Source organism: Gavialis gangeticus, unplaced genomic scaffold (genome assembly GCF_001723915.1).
Source record: "Gavialis gangeticus isolate Ggan-Ray unplaced genomic scaffold, GavGan_comp1, whole genome shotgun sequence".
Classification (NCBI taxonomy): Eukaryota; Metazoa; Chordata; order Crocodylia; family Gavialidae; genus Gavialis; species Gavialis gangeticus.
Window position 1 is genome coordinate 4,634,824 of NW_017729001.1, and position 7,771 is coordinate 4,642,594.

Below are 7,771 nucleotides of genomic sequence, written 5' to 3' on the forward strand. Positions count from 1 at the left end.
CGCGGCTCGGCCCGGGGCTCACGTGCGCGGCCAGGCCGGGCTCCCCACGCGGGCTCCCCTCGTGACCGGGCCGGGCAGTGGCTCAAGCGGGGCGGATCCTGCTTTGACTGCAGCCGGGCTGATACCCCCACCCCTCCCGGTCCAGCTGTGCTGTAATTTTTATAGCCCCGAGGCCCTGGCAAGCTGTAGGCAGCGCCGGTGCCTTCAGCTTGCACCCCCCCGCTTTCCGTGTTGGCTTGTGGCCCGGGCGGGGGTGCGAGGTGTCAGCAGCGTTTCCGAAACGCCCGGGTGCGAGGCGGAGACACCGGCAGGGCTTAGACGAGTCGTCCCCAGATCCCTGCTCTGCTGCACCAGGGCTTTGCTTGAGCTAGCTGCCACCTCGCCTGCTGCTTCGTGCCTGTTTTTCTAGCTCCTCTTCGTTGCTGTGTTGTGATCTCTATGAAAAGTGCCTGGGGATGTATTAAGGCAATCAGGGCTCGTAGCAGAGATGATATCTTTTTATTAGACCAACAAGATTTTTGCAAAAATAAAATTAAAAAATTCTTTAATTGCAAGCTTTCAGGCACAAACACCCTTCATCAGGCATTGGAGAAAAGACTGTAAAACTTGGGTAGAAAATGAAAGTTCATATTTCACAGGATTTCACAGAGGAGTCAATAGATGGAAAATTCCTCGGGGCAGTCAGTTCATAGCTGGTCTGGAGCCTCTCACCTCCTGTGAGGATCTGTGATGATGCAAATTACCTTGAAACAAAGGCAGGAGCAGGATCTCAGTTTTCAGGTGGTCACAGTTGCTTCCTGCTTGGGAACATTTATATGAGGATGTATTCTTCATTCATTGAACTGGCCAGTACAAACCCAGCACAGACATAGGATCTGCTGTTCCTAAAACATCTTGGCCAGGTGCCTACTCCTCTTCCTCAAAACTGCCCAAGGCAAAGATCCCCTAACTCCTGTAAGCAGCCTGTTCTGTTCCCCTGCTGTTCTTACAGACAGTCAGACTGTGAGGGTGAATAATATATACTGTAGAAGCACCAGGACCCCATTGCAGTAGGTGCAAACATATTATCCCTGCCCCAGAGATCTCACAATGACAGATAACAAACAGAAGATGGCACACGAGGAAAGAGCAAGACTATTTTGAGCAGTAATGCACAATCTTTTTCAGGAGTTAGACCCTGACCCTACAGACACAAACATCCGTACATAAATTTCCATGTATGTGCGCCCCATTTAAAAGGTGTGCCCCATTTAAAAGTACTATTCCCATGAGTAATTACTGTGGCCTCTCCAAAGAGTTTGGCTGAACTGCAGCTATGGGGATGGAGGCCTCTGGCTCAGTGTTACATCCCCTGTATGCAGATAGGTGTCTCGCTTTCTTGTGGCCTAGTTCGGCTGACTTAGCACCTAGATGGATGCATGTCAGTATACCTGGGGCCACAGCTGGACAGGTGTCTGGGTACCAGAGAGAATCTGAAAGTGTTGGGACCTTTCTCCTGGTCACCCACAGTTCTGCCTTTCACACTCCTTATCTTTATTCTTCCCCTTCAGAAAACTGCTTCTGCATTGACTCATATTTCATCCTTTCCACTTTGGAACTTAATCTCAAGAGTGGTTCTTCTGTCCCTTTGAAGGGGATCCTTGAGAGCAGCTCTTTTCATCCCGGAAGAGCCCTGGCCCTTGCTCTCACCAGGCCCTTGGGGAGTCACTCTGAGCATAAAGCCTCCTTGATGTAACTATAATGTCTTGGATTTCAGCAGGGCTACATGAGGGATGGCAGCAGCCTCCTGCTCCTCCTTTTGCAGAAGACCTTGTCACCAGCTTCCTGTATAGCTGCTAGATCAAGGACACAACTTTTTTTCTTATTCTATCATGAGGACAAAGAGAATCTTCTAACCTGAGGCTTTGTCTGTATTTCGGAAGATCTCCAGTTCAGTCATTGTTGTGAAGTGACTGTGCTGGTGCTGACAAGGCCAGACAGCTTTTTCCTGATTGCCCAAGTTAGTCAAGGCATATCAATCTGGATAAACCTCTTTGCAAACCTCTGACATGTCCTTGTCACCAAGGGGCTGGCAGTGGTGCAGCCACACAGATTGCTACCCATCAATAGCTAAGCTCACCAAGTTTGCGGACGACACCAAGTTATGGGGGAGCATGGTCATGCCAGAAGATAGGTTGCAGAAACAGGCAGAGCTGGACAGGCTGGAAAGTTTGGAGGACTAGAACCAGCTGAAGTTCAACACTCAGAAGTGTAAGGTGCTCCATCTAGGGGTAAACAATTCCCAACATACCTACAGGCTCGGTGGCGACAATATGACTTGCAACACAGCCGAAAGGGACCTCGGAGCAGTGATCGACTATTGCATGAACATGAGCCGGCAGTGTGATGTGGTGGCCAGCAGGACAAACAACATGCTGGCATGCATTAACTGTTGCATCCTATGCAAAACTAAGGAAGCGATACACTTGCAAGACAAGCCATATGAGGAGAGACTGAGAGACTTGGGCCTCTTCGGCCTACAGAAGAGAAGGCTGAGAGGGGACTTGGTTGTGGTTTACCACTATATCAGGGGAGTACATCAAGAACTTGGTGAACAGCTGTTCACCAGGGCTCCCCTGGGGAAGACCAGGAGCAATGGAGACAAAATCCTGGAAGGCCATTTCAGGCTCAATTCCAGGAAAAACTCCTTCACAGTCAGGGTGTCCAGACTGTGGAATAAACTCCCTCCAGTGGTGGTGCAGTCACTGTGAGAGCCCGGAGGGCACTCACTGGGGGCGTATCCCTGGCCAGGGACATGAACCACCTCACGCGGCAACGTCTATTCTACAGTGAGAACTCCCGATCTGCACCGTCTCAGCTTTACCTCCGTGTCAGGTGAGGCGAATTGGGGCCAATCCGCAGCGTGGGCTATATCTGGAGGCCGCGGGAGGACCCAAGGGAGGGTTGAAGGAGCAGGGGCGAGTAACCAAGGAACCAGAAGTGTGGGTAAGCCACTGGGCTGAGGCTGAACAGGCGGTGGCACCCTCACCGCAGGAGTGAAGCGGAGGGTGGAAGAGATCAGGCACAGGAGGGGAATCTGGGGATAGCCCCTGGGAACGTGGGAGGTGGGGGAACTGCCCGCTGCGAGTTTTTTTAAATCTTTTTCTTTTCTTTTTGCCTCCCATGGACGTCCCCCAGCCGGTCAGAGAGTCCGGACTGAGGCCAGGCACCTGCCCAAGAGAAAAGGGGAGCAGGCCCCCCCACAAAGCCTTCGTAGCTGAGGCAGGGCAGGCAAGATCCCGAGCTGTGAAGACTGTGTCCGCCCCAGCTGATTACGTCTGAGGGAATCCTCTGCCACTTGAGCAGCACTTGCTGGTAATGAGGCTCCCTGCAGCACAATTTGAAAGTCTTGGGAAAGCGACCCGGGCGGGGAAAGTGGATCGTAGAAGAGTCTGGGTTAGTGGCCCTAGGCAAGAGAGCACCAAACCTGGAAGACCCCTGAGGAACAGAAGGCCAAAGGTCAAGGACTGTTTAAAAAAAAATAAAAATAAATATATATATAAATAAAAGGAGAAGAGGGAATTAGAAAGTTGGCTCCGAGCTGGTCCTTCCTTCACTCTTGGATTTGGGCCCTGGGGTGTGGGGCAGCTCCTTGTGATTGAGCTAGGCAGGAGACAGGTAGTAACCACCTCCCTTTTATAGATCTCTTATATCATCAAAGTTGTGGCAGGCGGGAAAAGAAGGGGCATCAGATCTCATCCAGCTCAGCCATAGGAGCACAGCCACCCTGAGGGGCCGGTGAATGTCAGCAGGATGTTGGGGCATATGCCCTTACACGGTGACCACCCAACAGTCACCTGCCCTGGAAATCTTCAAAAGGAGACTGGATAGTCACCTTGCTAGGGTCACTTGACCCTAGCTGTCTTTTCCTGCCTAGTGCAGGGGGACTGGACCCAATAATCTACAAGGTCCCTTCCTGTCTCTAGCAATCTATTAATCTATTAGGATAAATGTGTTAAGGATTATGAAGTGCTTTTATATTATAGTAATGGAGGCCAGGTCAATGCCTAAATTAGATAGACACACTATTCACATGGGTGAAGTTCCACAGCAGCTTAAGTGTTTGTAGGGTTGGGTGTTCGAGGGGCCCAGAATATTGCATGTCTTTATCTAGGTGAACAGTCTTCCAGAAGTTAACAGGACTATCCATGTGCTTCCAGTTAAGCATGTTCCCAAGTATTTGCACTTTGATCATACCTCTTAGGGCCCTCTGATTGTAAATTCCCTGGAGCAGGGTCAGCAGGTGACATCCTGGTTGTAAAGCTCTCATTTGTTTTAATGGTGCCAGGATTCCACCCTAGACTTCTATTTATGGCACAGTGTTGAGCAGAGGATCACTGCTTGACAGTTAACCAGCTAATAAGAATTATATCCATAAAGTGAATGTGACCAGCTCATTTAATCATCCAGGTTGGAAGAAACATGCAAAATTGACAGCAAAAATTAACCTAAAAACCCCTTCCCAATTGAATAATCGAAGGTCTCTTTGTAAAATCAAGGCTCTTTTTGGTGGTGAAAGGGTAGGGAAAGGGGAGGGTTTCATATTAACAGTGCTCTTTCAGTAAAAGTTTGTCTTTCCATTATTTCTTTCCTAATATCACTCACTCCCTGGAGAATTAGAAAGGCTTCTTGTAAAGCCCTTTGAAAATAGAATCACATATACTCTCTGTTGGGTAACCTGATATTCTTACAAAGGAGAGCTGTGTATGTGAACCCCTATGACTGCAGCAATTCCCATCATAATTGCTGGTGGTCTGTACAGGATCTGGGCCTCCTTGGGTAGTTTTCTTGGTGGAATAAGGCCTTAGAGTGTAAGGGCGCATTTCTAAAGTATTTAGGTGGTTAATTCCTATGATTTCAATAGGAGTTGGGGCCTAAATACCTTTAAGAAGATGTTCTTAAGAACTGTGGTAGAGGGAGGGCCATTTACTAGGAGCCTGTACAAAGCCTAGCATGCAGGAGGTCAGATGTGCTTGGGTTCTTTAGCTGCTACCACAACATAAATACAAAACATTAAAATCTTGCTAGCAATAAATTAATGACCTTCCAAAATGGCTAGTGCCTCTTTAGTTGTTTTTCTTTTTGATGTACAAAGAAAGCCAGAAAAATATTTTCTATTTATTTTTTAGACAGCTAAAGGACAATTCCGCGTTTCTGCTGGTTTTTACTTTATAAATTGAGATCCTTTCTAGCCTTTACTTTCCCTAGAGCAGGGCTGTCCAACTGGCATCCTGCAGACCACATCCAGCCCAAAAAGGGTTACTCGGTGGCCCCTGGGTTTCCACCTAGCTGCTACTGCTTCCATTACTCTGGCTGCGGTGGTTGTGGCTGGGGGTCTTTGGCGCAGGGCAGCATGGAGGGAGGCACAGTTTGTTCAGTTTGCTGCCTGTGCAACAGCATCAGAGGTTGAGGCTTGGGCGGGGGGGGGCATGGCAGGGGCATCACCAGTGCAGTGGTGGCTGTGGCAGTGGGAGGCCCTTGGTACTTAATGTGGCCATGGGGTTACATGTGGTGGGGGTCCCAGAGAGCCCATGCAGCCTGGGGCCTGTGACCTGTACAGCCTCCCAGTTACTCTGAAGTTGGACATCTTTGTCCTAGAGGACTCTATGGATATGTGGAAAACTGTTAGAATCATGGAATCACAAGCACCTGGGAAGAAAAACCTCCGTTTCTCTGAGTTAAGAAAAAAAACTATTTTAATTTATGGCATTTAGAACGCAAATGTTTGATAAAAGCAGTTGAGAGAAAAGCTCTTGTTAAATAATAACTCCCATCCTTCTGTAAGAACTGAGTAAAGAGCGGAGATCTTTTGAGGAGCTAAGTTAGGGAAGAAAAGACTCTATATACTCTTATTATTTCTAAGGCATAAAAGTAAGAGGAAAATAAAGCTGAAAAGCTTTTATCTATCATAAAGAAGCAAATAACAGCACAAGCCCATTTCTTTTTCTTTCTCCTGGTAGGTCACCTCTAAATTAATTCTGTTTGGCACTGAGGGTTTATGCTTTACAATAATACTTAATATACTGTGTTCCGTGTGCCTCCTAGTACAAAATCTCATGTAGGTTTTAAAGCAAAAGTACTTGGCAGGAAACCAGGACGAAGCATTGCTGCTTGCACTCTTCATTAAAGAGTTCCTTTATGAGCCCACAAGTCACCTGTAACCATGGCCCCCATTAAGTGACATAGGAACAGCTCAATCTGTTACCATAGGCATGGTTTCAAAATTACAAATGGAAGCTCAAGCCTCATTCTGCACATTCTGCACTCAGAGGACCAGCAAGGAAAGGTGAGTCATGAAAGCTTTTCATGGCTTTGACTTTCCTTGAGTTTCTAAATTAGTCTGTCTGACAATTCAGAGGATGTGGAACAAGTTAGAGGCCTAAAGAAGCAGATGCATTTGGAGCTCTTTGGTTGCTGGGTTTTAATAGAGTTTTCTGTCACAGGCAATAGACTCAGTAGCCTTAGGCCAGCCAGTGATGTGATGGAATTTCCTTGCACTCAGAAGAATGCACCTAGTGATCTTAGTTTCATATCCTGCCTATTCCTACACTGTCCCCATGTACTGATATTTAATCAAACTCCCTGTATCATGGGGAGATTCATTCAACTGTTAGCTCTTGGGGGCAAAGAGTTCAGAATCTGCAGAGTGCTTAGCACTGTGGGGCCCTGGATCAGAACAAACTCCAACGGTCACAATTCAAGTAATAAATGAGTTGGAACTTCCAGCTGCTAGGACAGATCTGGTATTTGTAGGGCTTGTACCTAGCAGAATAGAGGACGCTTACAGTAACGTTAGCCTCTTTAGTTGACTTATAACAACTATATACATGCATAAGAGACTGACTTGGTCCACCTGGCTCATTAGCTGTCTCCATTTGCCTCCTGTTCCTCCATACAACAGACTCTGATAACTTTGATTCCCACTTCAAAGTTACTATTTGTCATTACAACTGAGATTCAGAGCCTTGCACTTCTGGGACTGTACTGTCAGTTTGTGAGGGTTAGAAGTTAGCATTGCATGACTGTTTTTCACAGTGGAAGCAACACAGTTGAATGAATAAAGGCCTGTTGTGCTAGCTGCAGAGGGAGTTGACTGGGTTAAGACCAATGATAGCAAAGAGCAGAGCAAGTCTGGAGCCTGGGCTGCTGCTTTGGTCTACATAGGCTGAAAGGGCCAGGAGTTTGTCAGTTTTGACTGGGCAGAAATGCTGGCTTTCTAGGGCAGCTTGTTACTGAACTGTGCTCTAAGTCAGTGTTTCTCAATCTGTGGGTCATCATGACCCAAAAGTGGGTTGTAAGAACATATGAAAGGGCTGTGAACAAACTTTAAAAATGAGAAAAAAGTGGGAAACTGTGGCTTTTTCCTTGCAGGCTGGCAGAGTTCAGGGTTGCTTGCCCCCTCCCTATGCTCCACACACTGTGGGGCTGGGGCCTGGGGACAGAAGGCAGCAGGTTGGGAGAGGCACTGTGTTGAGACTGATTATTGATGTTTACAGATGGGTCCTGGTGAAAAAAAAAGGAGTGGACAAGCCAAGGTAGGCCTGACACTCAACTCCATGGCATTTTATAGGATCACAGCAAATTAAGGCTGTAAAGAACCTTGTAAGATCATCTAGTCCAGCCCCCTGCTCAAGGCAGGATCATCCCTGTGCGTCTAACCTGCTTTTGAAAGTTTCCAAGGATCAAGTTCACAATGTCTCTAGGTACCCTGTTTCAATGCCCGACCACTCTT